This window comes from Meriones unguiculatus, chromosome 8 (genome assembly GCF_030254825.1).
Source record: "Meriones unguiculatus strain TT.TT164.6M chromosome 8, Bangor_MerUng_6.1, whole genome shotgun sequence".
NCBI lineage: Eukaryota > Metazoa > Chordata > Mammalia > Rodentia > Muridae > Meriones > Meriones unguiculatus.
Genome location: NC_083356.1, coordinates 24,291,502 through 24,307,971, shown reverse-complemented (window position 1 = coordinate 24,307,971; position 16,470 = coordinate 24,291,502). Strand labels below are relative to the sequence as shown.

Below are 16,470 nucleotides of genomic sequence, written 5' to 3'. Positions count from 1 at the left end.
TATCAGCAAACAAAAGACCCTGTCTCAAAAACAAGGTGAAAGGCATGGAACACCATCAGAGTCATCCTCTGACCTCAGCATGCATGCTGTGGTACACATGTGCCCTCACTCACACACAAAGATTTAAACAAGAGAAAGCCCAGCACAGCAGTGCATGCCTTTAATCCCAGCAGCACTCAGAAGGCAGAGGAGCTAGATCTCTGTGAATCTGAAAACATAGACCCAGGCACACACACACAGCGAGGGGTGGGGGGTGGTATGGTATGGGTGTTACGGTTCTATGGCTCTAGAAAGGTGGACCTACTGCTTTGAATCTCCAGTGGGGATGCCAGAATGCAAGGGTAGGGTGTGTGTAGAGGAAACTGTTCCTACTAGAAGCCAGAAATCAAAAGAGAAAAACTGGGTGAGTCACAGCCCCATAATCCCCCTTGGAGTATTGTTCCCAGTGACATAGGATCTCTTACTTGGTCTCACATGCTAAAGGTCTCCCCTTCCAAAAATGCCTTTTTGAGGATCAAGCCTTTACATAAAAACCCTTGTAAGGACATTCAAGATCCAAACTGCAGGGCTGAGTGTGGTGGAGCAGGACTTTAATCCCAGCATTCAGGAGAGGCGTATGGATCACAGATGGATCTCTGTGAGTTTGAGGCCAGGTCAGTCTACATAGTCAGCGAGATCAGCCAGAGCTACAGGTGAGGCCATGTAGGGGAAGAGAATCTAAACTAAAGTACAGTTGGGGATCCTGCCACCATCACCACGCCTGCACTACCATAGCCTGTCAAACACTCCATCTTCTCATGCCACAACCACCACCCCAAAGCTCTGCTAGTGAAACCCCACCCACTCCAATATTCCAACACCACCTAAACATAACCCTCCACAAACACAGCCCAGTGTCCAGCTTCTTGGCCTCTTCCTCATGGTGCCCTGAATCCACGGCACACTTACATATCAGCAAGCATCTCTGGCTAATGCAGAGCTCCCTTTCTACACCTGCCATTAAATACAACCAGGAAAACCCAGTGAACAGTTTCCCCTCCCCTTCCAAGCTCCCATAACAATCATGCCTGGGGCTGCTTGAATAGCCTTCCCAGCCCTTTCATACTTGTTTTGTTTTGTCTTTATTTTTTTGAGACAGGGTTTCTCTACGTAACCCTCGCTGTCCTGGATCTCCCTCTGTGTAGTAGACCAGGACTCTGGTATTCAGACAGCCACCTGAATCTGCCTCCCAAGTACTGGGGTTAAAGGCGCGCACCACTAACACCAGACACGCTTTCTTTATGCCAAGATCTTCTTTGACTCTTACTCTTCATCACAAGCTCTCACAGGCTAAGTGGCCAGCACACAATCTCCACTACTAACTTCCCAACGGGGCTTCAGCAATTCTCCTAGCCTACATTCCCTACCTGTCAGGATTACTGCCCCTCTGCAGCAACCATTCTTTAAAGAAGGGTCTTCACTGTCCACCTGTAACTTCCATTCTGTTTCCTCTTGAACATGCTTGTTCTCCTCTCCTTTTTATCTCCGAGTCTTCTCTTCCAGATCATAGACGGCTTTGACACAGATCCAACAGCAGTGTCCCACGCTATTTACCTGACAGATCAGAGACAGATCTGGATCACTCTCCCTTCCTACCCTAGAGGATTCCTTCCATCCTGTTCCCTGCCTAACCTTTCTCAGGAGATAATTCAGTTGGGAAAGTGTTTGCCATGCCAACAAGAAGACCTGAATTTGAACCTTAAAACTCACATTTGAAAAATCAGCTGGTGAAATGGCTCAGTTTTTAAAGAGCGCTGCTGCTTTTCTAGAGGGCCCAGGTTTGATTCTCAGCACCCAAGCAGCAGCTCACAACCTTCTGTAACTCCAGTTTCAGAAGATCCAATACCCTCTTCTGGCTTTCATGGGCATCACGTATGCATGTGCAACCCAGTCATACATTCAGGAAAAAACACAAACAAAAACAACAACAACAAAAAAAAAAACATACACATAATAAAACATTCTTAATAAGAAAATTTGAAAAACAAAGATATTGTATGAATATAATCCCAGCCCTAGGAGGCAACGACAGATCTCTGGGGCTCACTGCCCAGCCAGCCTAACCGTTTTAGGTAAGCCACTGTCCAGGGAGAAACTTTGTCTCGACAAACAAAAACAGAACAAACAAACAAACAAAAAACAAACTCACTGGTATCTGAGGAATGACATGAGACTTCCTGTGGCCCACACATGCTCCCACAAACACACTACATTAAAGCAGATGAAATAAGCATCTAGAGATTTCAAGATCCCATCTCCCACACTCCACTATTAGCACTTGGTGGATCCCCTGTTCCATGCTGCCTTCAAGCAGTCTACATCCAAGGACAGCTGTAGCTGTGGGCTTTGCAGAGTGTTCTCTCTCAGGAAGCAGTCCTCTTCCCCAGCTGGTGTGCTTCTTCAGCTCCAGCTCTGTTCAAATTTCATGTTCTTTGTGAATGAGGACACCTAACTCCAGCCATCCTCCACTGTGTCTATCACTCTGGCACAATGTCACTCTTCCAAATGCAAGGATGTAGGCACAGTGAGAGCAAAGACTGGCCAGCATGCACCCTCACTGTGACCGCTATGAGGCTTCCTAGACACATGAGCTATGCATTCATACCCTGGGGTCAGGGAAGTCACAAGTGGCTCAAGGATGATTATGGTGAAAAGGGAAAGCTCTGGACTCAAGACACTTGGAACTTGAATACAGGTTCTTCTAATTAGCTGTAGGACCTGCATCTGTCACAACCCTCCAGAGCCTTAGGCCAGGAGCAGTAACCACAAACCCTGTTCAGAGTCAAGTATATGAAACCCAGCATGTGTCCAGAATGGCATGTGGAATATATGAATCAGATTACAATGGTAATAGGCAACGTTTATCTTTAAAGTATTTTTCTAGACTCTATACACATTGTCAGCATCTTCTGACAAGCAATGTTCAAGCCATTCCAAGAGTACCATGTTCCTGGGGAGTCATGTTTACAGCCCCTCCAGGAGTGCTATATGCCTGGGGAACCACATTTACAATCCCTCCTACGTTTTTGAGATAGGGTTTATGTCGCCTCAGTTGGCCTGAAACCAGTGTTGGGATTATAGGAATATATCATCACCCCTGGCCCATAATAGCCATCCCATCCCCTTAAAGCCTCCTCTCATATAGAAAAAAAAGATACTGAATTATTAAATACCTGCAAACTTGTAAAGTAGGTTAGAAACCAGATATGTTTATTCCCCATTTTTTCAAAATAAATTTTCTTTTCTTATTATTTTATTATTTTATGCATAGGTATGTTTTGCCTGCATGCGTTTCTGTGTACCATGTATGTGCAGTATCCACAGAAGCTAGAAGAGAGCACTGGATCTCCTGGAACTAGAGTTACAGATGGTTGTGAGCCACAATGTGGGTGCTGGGAATTGAATCCAGTTCTTTTAGAAGGGCAGACAGTACTCTTAACCACTGAGCCATCGCTCCAGCCCCCAAAATGGATTTTCTTTAATGCATGCACAAAAATATTTTAAATGCAAAACATTTTAAGTGAACATTATTTTTCATTTAGAACTATTAATCAAACAGGAGAAAAAAACATATATCTGTATTCATATACACAAATATTAAATATAAAACTTCCCTACTAAGATAATAAGAATTGAAGATAGCTAGCTGCTACCAGGGAGGAAACCTGGACAGTTAAGGTATGAGGAGAGAAGACTTTCCATGACCAGCTTCCTCCTCCCATTTAAATTTTATTTTGTCTGTGTATGTATGCAGGTGTGCATGCCACTGTGTTGCTGGAGATAGTTCTTTTCTTCCACCATGGGAAGGATCAACTCAGGCCCTTAGACTTGGCAGCAAATGCCTTTACCCACTGACCATCTTGCTGGTCTTCCCTTTAATGTTTTTTGTTTGTTTGTTTTGTTTTAAGTTTTGCACATTTGCTCAAATAATTAGTATTAAAAGAAATACCTGGAGACTCAGGAGATACTTCCGTTGGTAAAAATGCCTGCCTTGCATCCATGAATTTTTGAGTCTGGTTCTCAGAACCCATGTAAAAAAGGCCAAGTATGGTGGCACACACTTTGTAATCCCAATGCTAGGAGGCAGGACTGGTGGATTCCTAGGGCTTGCTAGATAGTCAGCCTAGCCTAACTGGCAAATTCCAAACCGAATGGAATTTGTCAAGAAAGAAAAATGAAAATGTGAAGAAGAAGAAAAAAAAAAAAAGAAAGAAAGCTGGAGAGTCGGCTCAGCCATTAACAGCACTAGTTGTACTTGGTGAGGGCTCTGGCTTAGGCACATTCTCTGCACCCACATGGTGGCTCACAACCATCTGTAACTCTAGTTCCCAAGGACTAACACACCACCAGCACACAAGCAGTGCACATGATACATGAAGGCAACACTCATACCCGCACAATTTTTAAAAATCTAAAAAAAAAAAAGACGTCACCTGAGGAATAACACTTTACATTACCCTCCAGCCTCCATACACACATACACACGTGCACTCACACATACATGCATACATGAACACATACAAACACACACATAAAAATAAAAACTTTTAATAGGCTCACTTTGAATGGAAAATCTAAAAGTAAAATTAGGAAAACAACATATATTATCAAAAGAAATACTTAGAAATAAATTTAACCACAGTACAAAAATTGCACAAAAACTGTAAAACAGTGCTGAAATAAATCTGAGACCTAAATAATGGTAAGAGAGCCTATGTTCACGGACTGAAAGACTAAATATTATTAAAACAGATACACCTCACATTAACCCACATATTCTACAACAGTTCCTGACAAATCAGTCTTGTGTTATTTGGAAAAATAGCCAGGACAACCCTGAAAGTAACATGGAAATTCTAGGACCCAGAATTGCTAAGACAATCTGGAAAAAGATAACGAGTTTCTCAGACTTGGACTCAGACTTTCTGACTTGGAAAGCTACAGGAGTCAGGACAACGTGGCACTGGCACGGGGACAGACAGAACAATGGTAGAGTCAACGGTCAGCAAAAAATAAAACCTCCGTTTACAGGCAGGTGATTTTTGACAAGGATGCCAAGATAATTCGATGGGGAAAAAAAAGTTTGTCCAACAAATGAAGCCACCAAAAATGAATAGCCACCCACAAAAGAATAAAGTTAGGCCCTGATTTCACAATCTATAAAAAAAAAAAATTAACTGCCAGTCATTGTGGTACATGTGTGTCATTCCAGCACTCAAGAGGTAGAGGTAGGAGGATCAGGAGTTCAAGGCAGGTCTTAGCTACATAGTGAGTCTGAGGCCTGCTTTGGCTACACAAGACCCTATTTCAACCTTCCCTCAGTACATAAATTTAAAAAAAAACCTGAAATGGATCAAATATCTAGATGTATAGATAACATACAAAGCAACATATAAAGATAAAAATGCCAGTGCATAGCAGGGCATTGGTGGCACAGACTTTGATTCCAGCTCTCAGGAGGCAGAGGCAGACAGATCTCTGTGTTCAAGGCCAGCCTGGTTGCAGGGCCAGTTTCAGGACAGCGAGAGCTATACACAGAGAGAGAAACCTTCTCTCAAAAAAAAAAAAAAAAAACCTTAAGAGAAAAAAAAGTCAGTGCATGAACTAAAATCATACAAAACAGAGTCACACTATGTAGGTCTGGCTGTCTTGGAGCTCACCTTGTAGCTCACCAGGCTGGCAAACTCACAGACTCAACTGCCTTGGCCTCCCCAATGCCGGGGTTAAAGGCTGTACCAACAGCCCTGGCTTGGTTCATGTATTTTAGAACTGCAATCAGTAACTCCTTTCTGTCCCTGTACATACATGCACGCACACACGCACGCATGCACAACCCCCGGCCTGAGGGGTTGGCAATCTGGGAGAGGTGAAAAATGAAACTCTGAACAGTGCCATCTTTACAGACACTGGGTCATAACCTTCCAGAGACTAGCCTCATTGTTTACTTTCTTGCACATTTAAACAGTAGAACTTATGAACTGTGAACTTTTACAATGAGAATGAATTTTATTGCTTGATAAACAGAGCTCAGGGCTAGGGCCTAGAGAAGGATCTGTGATAAGAATAAGATACAGTCTGTTGGTGGAGGACACAAAGTACTAGGAGTCTCTTTCATAGAGACGTGTTCTGTTCACCACAGCATCAGGGCCTAACCACGCTCAGGATATTGGGGGATTCAGGAAGACTGGCTCCTAATAGAAGAGCAAAGAATAACCAGGCTGACTGACCACTTTCACTCTGGCCTTTCAAGTAACATATGCGTCATTCATTTCCTTCTGTTGAAGAAAATAGGCCTGAGTGGTTGGCAATCCTGGTTTCTCCAATGCTTATTCTAAGCTGTGCTTCCTACAGGGCAGGCAAGTACCTTTACCTTCTAAGCTATCTCTCTGGACCATGTTTCCCTTTCTTAACCATAAGAAAACAAAAACTTCTCCAATTCTAATGGAGAAACTCATTTCTCCGATCAACTGTAACATTTAAAATGCAAAGAGACAGATACTGGGAGAACAAATGGCCAAAAGAAGTACCGAATTAAAGATGGCAAAAGACAAAACTGTTATCATACAAGGACTAACTGAAAAAATAGGCACTGTTTCTCAATGGGTGTCTCCAGGTGCATTCATACATTTACAAAGCTGCCAAAAGCTTTTTCACCACGGTGAATGTTTCACAATACTCACCAGCAGGAGCTGGTTACATAAATTATAGCACATCCCTTACTACAGAATACCAGGCAGCCATTTCATCACTGGAAAGGTACTGCTACACAACAACCTGTCAACACAGTTGAAGGGGCAAGGGTCGAGTGGTGGTTTGAATAAGAATGGCCCCCCCTTGGCTCATCTTTTTGAATGCCTAGTCACCAGAGAGTAGCAGTATTTGAAAGGATTACAGAGAATAGAAGGCGTGGCCTTATTGGAGTAGGTGTGGCCTTGTTGGAAGAAGTGTGTCACTGGGGGTGGGCTTTGAGGTTTCAAAAGCCCGTGCTAAGCCCTGGCTAAGCCCAGGGGGCCAGAAGATCTGGCTTCAGCCCCAGCACCATTTGCGCCGCCATGCTCCCCATCATGATGTACGCCTCTGAAATTGTAAGCAAGCCCTAAATTAAATGCTTTCTTTTCTAAAGAGTCGCCTTGGATATGATGTCTCTTCATAGCAACAGAACAGTGACTAAGACAGGTCAGAAATATTTTCAAAAGGAAAGGGTAGGAAAAAGATTACATACACACCAGGCACTTTCTAAGTGTCTGTGGGAGAAGATGGTCGCCTGCCTCCAAGGACCCAGGCTTCCAAGCTTCACAAGAAACCATTGAGTTTCACCAAGTACAAGCACCCGTGTGCTTCTCTACCAGGTTACTGCATTATCTGTTCGAAGCTTTGAAGCTTTTTTTTTTTTCCATGACAGGCTTTCTTTGTGTACTAGAGCTCTGGCTGTCCCGGAACTCACTCTAGAGACCAGGCTGGCCTCGAATCCAGAGATCTACCTGCCTCTGCCTCACAAGTGCTCTGCAGAGAGCAGTATAAGAAGCACTGGAAAGCCAGGAAGAACACAGGCTGACAAAGGATATGGTTCATTTAGTCCTCACTAGCCCCTGGCTACACAAAAGACACACCCCCAGAAGGATAACCGAAACTGTCTCCTGATATTGTCAAATGCCAGAGATGAGTGGGTCAAAATCATCCCTGGCTGAGATACAGCAAGCGGAAGCGGGAGGGGCTAAGGCCAAGGGGGCTCCTAGTAACTAAGGACACTGTGGTCCCAAAGCAGAGAGACCAAGTAAAGGGAGGTGAGGAGTCTGAGAACCTTGGAGGCTCTGTATTCCGATGAACCGGCTGCTATCCAAGCCTGGGTACGCCTCACTTCCACCCAAGTGGCAGGGAGCGCATTAACTCTTTTTCTGTGGAGCTGTGATAATGTCCCAATCTCCATTTGCCCCTACTAGGAAGCTGCATCCTACCCTGCTTTGGCCTATGGAAGTTGAGCCACCAGTTCAAGATGAAGCTTGAGCTGACACAGTGAGCTCTTGATACCCTCTTGCCATCAAGCTCTTCAAGATGACCTTGAATTCCTGATCCTCCTGCCTCCACTACCCAGTCCTCACCTTGGGCCCCAGTGCTGGGATATGATACATAAACTTTAATTCCTACAGATCATCTATAACCTATTTTTGTGCCTTTACTCCAAAACTTGAAGCACCTACCTACAATGTCATGTTCTCCTTATTTTCCCCCCATTCAACTCTGGCCTAGGCAAAATTGGGGCATGAACTATCTCTTGCCTGAGCCCTCCCTCATCAATGCAGTCCCTACAGTCATTTGCCTTCCAAATTTCTCAAGTAAGACAGTCCTGTAAATACGCCAGAGAAAGAGTTTAGGTTTTGTAAGCCACATAGCTATCGTAACTACTCAAATCTGTTGAAGCTGCCAAAGCAATTCAAAAAGGAACAGGTCTGACTGAATAGAGATACAACTTTATTGCCAAGGGGCTAGAGAGATGGTTCAATGGTTAAGAGCACTAGCTTTTCTTCCAGAGGACCCAGATTCTGATCTCAGCATCCACATGGTGGTTTACAAACATCTGTAACAACAGTTGCAGGGGATCCAATGCCCTCTGTGACCTGTGAGGACACCAGGCACATGGACAGTTCACAGACATACACCCATACACATTAAAATAAATAAAGGAATAAATAAAAACTTTCAATAGAGACCAGGGCCGTGGGGAAAGACAGGAAGTGTCTACTTGTAGATTCTAGTTCTGATCCCTAGTCTAGAGAACTAATCTGACCTTTCTTTCCATTAAGTTTTTGTTGGTGGTGGTTTTGGGTTTGAGGCTTGGATTTGTTATTCATATGAGATTTTAATTATTTTTACTTTATATGTATAGATGTTTTCCCTGCATATATAATCTGTGCACCAAATAGTGCTGTGCCCAAAGAAGCCAGAAGAGGGCATCAGATCCTCTGAAACTGGAGTCACAGATGACTGTTAGCCCCCATGTGTGTGCTGGGAACCACACCCAGGACCTCTAGAAGAGAAGCCAATACTCCCTAACCACTGAGTTATCTCGCCAGCCCTTTCTGGCTTTCTTTGAGATGGTGTCTCACTGTGTATTCCTATGTAGCCTGGAACTCAGAGATCTGCCTGCCTCTGCCTCTCAAGTGCTGGGATTAAAAGTATGTAGCACCACTCCAAGCTTCTTGCTGTTTTTCTTTAAATCACATCTGTGTGTATGTGTGAGTACATGTGTGTGGTCGAGGACACATGTAGAGGTCGGAGGACAACTTTTGGGAATCAGTTCTCTCCTTCTACCATGGAGACCCTGAACTCAGGTCATCAGGCTTAGCAGCAAGTGCCTTTACTTCCTACACCATCCCACCAGACCCGTTTTAAAGGTTGTTTTGTTTTCCTTTTTAATATGTAGAGTGTTTTGCCTGCATGCATGTCTGTGCACTACACATGCAGTGCCCACAAAAGGGCATCAGCTACTTTGAAACAGCTGTAAATTATCAGGTGCTGGGAACTGAACCCAGGTACTCCAGAAGAACAAATTCTTAACCACTGGGCCATCTCTCCAGCCTGGAGATTTTTTTTAACATTTATTTTGTTTTTTATATAAAGTTTTTATTTGTTTAAAAAGAGGAGAGGGCATGGGGTGACACTGAGCAGCAGAGACAGTTGGGAGTTCCATGAGTTTCAGGCCAGCCAGTGCTATGGTAAAAACCTGTCAGATTTTGTTGCTTTTGTTTTTTTCCTGAGACAGGATCTCTCCATGTAGACTAGGTTGGCCTCAAATTCACAGAGATCCACCTGTCTCTGTCTCCAAAGTGCTAAGATTAAAGATGTATGCTAGCATGATTGGTTAAGAACCTTTCTTTTTTAAAACAAACAAACAAACAGCCAGATGCAGTGACGCATGCTTGTAATCCCAGTGCTGGGAAAGGCAAAGGCTGGAAGATCTTATGAGGCCAGCCTGGTCCACAAAGCAAATCCAGGACAGCCAGGGATACGCAAAGAAACCCTGTCTCAAAAACAAAACAAACAAACAAAAAATACAAACAAGCCAGAAGGTAGTAGCACACAACTTTGACCTTGGAATTGAGAGGCAGAAGCAGGTAGGTGGATCTCTGTGAGTGAGAGGCCAGTCTGATTAACAGCATGGCTTCCAGGACAGCCAAAGCTACACAAAGAAACTCTATTTCAAAAAACAAAACAACTCACACACACACAATTTTTAAAAACTTTGAGACAGCTAGCCCTGGAACTAGCTCTGTAGATGAGGCTGGCCTCCAACTCACAGAGATCCACCTCCCTGCCTCTGTTTCCAGAGTGCTGGGATCAAAGTCATGCACCACCACGGCCCAGCCAATTTTGCATATTTTCTTTATGCGTACGTGGACAAGTGCATGCCAAGGCACTTATGTGGAAGGTAGAAGGCATCTGGGAGTCAGTTCTCTCCTCCACCATGTGGGTCTTGGGAACTGAACTCAGGTTATCAGGCTTGGTGGTAGACACTTGTGTATGTATATGTTGGGGGGGAGGTAGAAGGAAGAGAAAGAGGGAGAAAAAGAGAAGGGAAAGAGAGAGGGAGAAAGAGAGAAGGGAGAGAGAGGAGAAAGAGAGAGGAGAGAGAGAGAGCAGAGAGAAGTGGGGAGATGGGAGGGAGGTATAGGTGGAAGGGAAGAGAAGGAGGGAGAGAGAGAAAGGAAGAAGAAGGGAGAGAGGAGGGAACAGAGACGTAAGGGGAAGGGGGAAGGGAGGGAAGGGGAAGACGTGTGTAACTTGGCATGCGTGTAGAAGTCGGAGGACACCTTTCTAGAGCTGAGTCTCTTCTAGCTTTCTGTGGGTCCCAGGGGTTGAGCTCTGGGAGGCAGCAGCACATTACCCAGGCAAGCACCTTTATACCGACTGAGCCATCTTGCTAGTCTACTTTTCTCTCTTTTTAAATTAATTTGTTTCCTCTGTGTGTATACATATGTGAGTGCACATGCCACAGCATGCATGTGGACAGCAGAGGACACATTTGAGGGTCATTTTTCTCCTTCTACCATGCTGGACCCGGGAATAAATTCAGGTCTTCGGGTTTGGTGGCAGTTGCCTTTAGACCTGAGCCATCATCTCTCTGGCCCTCGTTCATTTCTTTTCTCTATCTGATATGGTGTGCCATATAACTCACCTTGAACTTGCTATTTAACACTGGATAGCCCTAAACCTATGGTCCTCCTGCCTCCAACCTCTCCAGAGTGCTGAGATTACAGGTATGTACCACCACACCTGGTTTTATGGGCTGTTAGGGAATCAAACTGGAGACTTTGGTCATACTAGGCAAACACTCTACAACTGAGCTACATCTTCAACCCAAGCCTGGCCTTCTCCTTTCCATGTTTTTGGCATTGAAATACACATACATACATGTAATTGCACATAGATTAGTTGTTCAGTTTAAAAGTAATGAATAAGCAATACTTGGGAAGTACTTGCATAGAATATTAAAAAAATATTTCTAGAGGGAATGAGGGAGGGGGCTACAGCTGGGATACAAAGTTAATAAACTGTAACTAATATTAAAAAAGTAAAAAAAAATGAATTTAAAAAATATTTCTAGTGCTGACTATTATGATTTTGCTAACAACAACCACCAAAAAGGCTGTACCAAACACTGAATCAAAAAACAAAACACACACACGCACACACACAAACCAATCCAGTGGAACAAAACAGATGATGCCAGGATCTTCTCAGTATACACACTGTAAAAAGATTAGTAAGCATTTGACATGAGACAATGAGCACGAGAGAGCAATCACACATCACCGTAACTCACAATAGATGCCAATGAAGCTCACTGATGTCACTATCACACTTGAGAGATCGGCGGGACAGTGGGCATACCTAACACCCAGGAAATGTCAGCCACGGGGTTGTCAGGCCTTGATCACTGGAGAAGCGGACATGGGCAGTGCTACAAGCCAGGTGAGGGGAAATTTTCTAGCAGGATGGCAACAGCTGCCCAAGGACAAAGTCCAGGTCAGTCTGTCACAGGGCACAGGGAAGACCTGGGACATAAAGTTGGGGGCAACTCAAGGAGCCAATAAGAAACATAACATGGCGACATAGGAACCTCAGAGAGGTCGATACCTAAGAGTAAAGATTTTTATCTCAGGAGGCAAGTACGGACGGTAACAGTAGGAAAGGGGTCTCACGAGCTGGTAACCAACACAGTCTGTCTCTGCTTGCACACAGCTGGCTGCACATCCACTCTATTTCTATGAGCAAAGCCTTGTGGCATCCTTACTGGGCACCCAAAGGGCCAACTATGACGATTTTGTGTAAGATCCAGTAGCAGAAGGGTTTCTAGCAGAAACTAGAAATTTCAGCACAGGAATATAGTTCAAGGATTTTTTTTTTTTCATCAATAGAATCAAGGAGTCAAGACACTTAAGGAGAGACTGCAATGGTCAGACTGAAATTGGGCAAGGACTGGTGAGTCTTTGTGTGTGTGTGTGTGTGTGTGTGTGTGTGTGTAACTCCTAACCCATGCCCTTTCCCCAGCGTAGAAGCTAGAATGAAATGGGACTACCTTTTTCTTTTGTTTAAAGACATGGTCTCATATAACTCAGGTGGTTCATATAACTCAGGTTGGCCTCCATTCTCCTACTGTCATCTCCCAAGTGATGGGCACCATATCCTAAAAACCAAACAGTCTCACCTCCAGTGCCACGAATCTCAAGGCTTTACTTAATTCCTCTATTAGAGTATAAGTGAAATTATACCATTTTCAAGAATAAATCTGAAATAAAGAGGGACATGGTAATTCCCCTCACTGTTTTAAGGCCTGTCTTAACTTCTTCCAATAGTCTACCTAGGCATGTTACTGCGCTAGTAATACAAAGCTCTCATTGTGTTACTTATGCCTTCAGTGTCAAGGCTTATTTTAATAAAGTTATGTTTCTTTCTTTTTTTTTTTTTAGATTTACTCATGTTTTTTTATTTGTGAGTGTTTTGTCTGCATGTATGTCTGTGAGCTACATTCGTGCTTGGTGGTTCTTTTGGAGGTCAGAAGACGGAATCAGATCCCCTAGATCTGGAGTTGCAGACAGTTGTGAACCACCCTGTGGGTGCTGGGAATCGAACCCAGGTCCTCTGCAAGAGCATCTAGTGTTCTCAAGCACTGAGCCACCTCTCCAGCCCCAAATTCCCTTTCTTAATTCAAGGGTTAACGCTGCAGTACAATAATGGTTCTGTGAGATTGACTCACACCGCCCAGGGACTACATACACTAGCCTCGTCTACCCCAGGCAGTACTGTGCTCTCCTGCGGTAATTCATGAGAAGCTTGCTCTCCAGAAATACCTTCAAAGCGGCTCTATGCAATAATTTATCTAAGTGTATGAAATTGGTTCTTTCACCTTTATAGAGATTTACTTTCAAGCATCGAGATGGCTCTGTGTGTGTGTGTGTAAAGGCACTTTGATCTGAGTTCAGTCCCTGGAATCCATATGGGAAGTGGCTAGAAACAATGCCTAAAAGTTATCCTCTGACCTCTACTTGCTGGCGCTGGTACATATGAAAAACAAAAATAATTACACACACACTCACACACACACAAATTAAGATGTTTTAAGCCACGAATGGCAGTGCTTGCCAGACAAGATAATGAGTTTGAAACCTGCCTGGGCTACACAGCAAAACCTTGTCCAAATAAAACATACATATGTATGTATGTATTCAGCTTAGGCACTCTGTAGCACACAATCTAACCCAGACCCTACCCTGACAGCCTGCAACTCAGTAGCAAGAACAGTTCCTGACAACCACTCAAACTTCAAGGCATGAGAATTTTACAAGTCTTCAGAGTCCTCACAACAGAATTCTGAGACCAATACTATTAGTGTACCCATTTTACAGCCAAGAAACCAAAGGCAAAGGAGACCTTACCTAATACCACAAAGCCAGTAAAGGAGGAGTCATGACTCAAGGGCGGTCAGTCTGGCTCCAGAAACAGCACTCATTTTCACTCTGCTCCAGCCTCTTGCAAGACAGCTGACTAAACCACGAGCCACCTCTCCGTTCCCTCCTCTGCACTCAGAATCCCTTAAAGACTGGCTCTCCTGACTATGCAGTCACACCTCTCCTTCGTCTAATTCCCTTCCCCCCACGCTCGTTGTAAAAAGGGGAGCCGTGGACAAAACCACCTGCTGTTTACAGACTGCGCCCAGGACGCAGTGCTCAATTGCCCTCCCTAGCTCCCAAAGACAAACGTCCGTATTGTCTGCACCACGGGAGGGACTAAAGCCTTGCAACTGTACGTTTTTCTGCAGAGGTCACTGGAGGCCTGGCCAACCCGAACAACACGGAAGGGGGAGGGGGCCCAACCGCATTTTTGCGGCTGAAGGTTGCGTAGCGCCCACAGCAGCTGCGGTGAGCAGCAGCATGGAACACACCCACAGCTGCCGCGCCCGAAGCGGGCAGCACGTTTTAAAATAAAAGACAGCCTGGCCGGGACGCACAGCCTGCCGGCTCGCAGCCCCCACCCACCCCATGCCTGGCCACAGCAGGCGCCCGGGGAGTTCCGAGACTGGAAGGCCGGGTCAAGGGACCACCGGAGCCTGCCGCAGAGGCCCTGCCGCGAAGCCAGGGCGCACCACGCGCAAGCAAGCCACGACCCGACCCAGAGACGCCCACCGACTCCCGGGCTTCACGGACAAAGCCTGGCCCGCACGATCCTCGCCCGGCCAGCACCATCTCCCACCACCCCGACTACACTGAACAAACGGACGGAGCCCCTCGAGCAGGAAGGGCACAAGCACATCGGCTCTGGGCCTGGCCGCATAACGCACGCGACACCTGTCCTCGGGCTGACTCCACACACCTGTCTGCAGGCCAGGCACCCTCCCATCTCACACCCACCGTCGGGGCCATCGCAATCCCAACCACCTCAAGCAAAGGGCTCTCGCACAACTATCTCGGGCAGGGACGCGCACGCACTCACGCCCATCCCAAGGCCGGGAACGCGTGCAGACCTCGGCACCCTCACACCCACCCTCGAGCCCCTTCTCGCACGCAAAGCCGCCCTCACGCTCCCGGGCCCTCCGGCGCGGCGTCCTCGCGCGGACCCTCCCCGACCGTGTCACCTGGGGCCCCGATTCCTAGCACGACCCGGCTGGGGTGGGGGGGGCCTCCGCCCGGGCCAGGCCGTGGGGCCGCAGCGAGGCCTCTCCGCCATCTTCCCGGCCCGCGCCGCCCACCTCCCCGCGCTCTCACCAGCCGGCCCTGCTCCCGGCGCGCCGCCGCAGCCCCTCATCCCCGACCGCACGCCGCGCCCCAGCTCCCGGCGGCCCCCGGCCGCCGTTGCCGCCGCAGCCAGCGCTCCACGTCCTGGGTCTCCGCCGCTGGTCCAGTGCGCTGCGGCCGCGCGTCCCCCGTCACCAAGCGCAACCCCCCGCCTCCGACTCCGCCCCCGCCGGGACGCTGGCGCCGCCAGGGGGCGCCGCTCGCGAGGCTGCAATGCGCCTGCGCCACCGCGCAGCCCCTCGGGAGCCCCGAGGGGAGCCTTGCCTCCGTCGGAGGCCACGCCCCCGGTGCCGCACTCCCCGATTTTGCTCTCGCCTGTGCCCGCCCACTTCTGGTGGTCCGGGTCACCTCCGGTGTGTCCTGAGGAGGTGGGTGTGGCGCGATTTTACTAGTCCTAACCCTGCAGGGGTTCCCGTACCTGAGCTCTACCTCCTCCTCGACTCTGGAAAGGTAGCCATTGTCTAAAACATTCTGCGCACTCCACGTTTCTAACGTGCCTTTATGATTTCCCTCCTTTCCTGCCCTTAACTATTCTCGCGGTAACCCAGAGACGGCCTTAAATGTGTTCCCTTCTCTATTTTTGTCTTGTTTTGTCTTATGTGTGCTGTGTGTGAAGCATGTGCGTGCACGTGGAGAAGGACTGCTCCTTCCACCATGGGTTCCAGGGATGAAACTCGCAAACTCAGGCTTGCGCAGTGAGCACTTTGACCCACCGAGCCGTCTCCATGGCCCTTTTAAAATTTTTATTAGTTATTTATTTTCATTTGAGGCAGGATTTCGTATGGCTCAGGCTGACCTTCCGTTTACTGTGTAGCCATGGATGCTTTGAAATTCAAATCCTCCTGCCTTCATCTCCCCAGTGCGCGGATTACTGGCATATGCCACCATATCCGGTTTACGCAGTGGTGGAGGTGGAACTCAAGAGTTTTCTGCATACCAGGAGAGCACTTTCCCCAAGGAGCTACATCCTAAGCTGCCTTTGGGTTCTTCTGTGGTTGTTTCTTTCAGATGAGCTCTTGCTATGTGTGCCCAGGCTGGCCTCAAATTTAAGATCCGCCTTTTACGGGTTACAGGTGCGTTTGTCACCCTTCCAGGCTTTGCTCTCTTTAGGGTGTTTTTGTTAGGTTGGTTTGGTTGGTTT

At 46.7% G+C, this 16,470-nt stretch overlaps 1 protein-coding gene across 5 annotated transcripts in view; it reads right to left on the bottom strand.

The window, feature by feature from the left end:
- Arhgap39 (Rho GTPase activating protein 39) overlaps nt 1-15,436 on the bottom strand; it is a 92,474-nt gene extending 77,038 nt beyond the window's left edge. For 2 of the 5 annotated variants that reach the window (XM_021659026.2, XM_021659029.2), the window contains exon 1: nt 15,300-15,436. The gene's annotated coding sequence lies outside the window, so the exon portion shown is untranslated. Of the gene's footprint in view, nt 1-13,973; nt 14,525-15,169; nt 15,252-15,299 lie in introns of those variants that run through there. The other 3 variants (XM_060389190.1, XM_060389191.1, XM_060389189.1) reach the window with 3 other exon arrangements.
- Nucleotides 15,437-16,470: the final 1,034 nt, after the last annotated feature.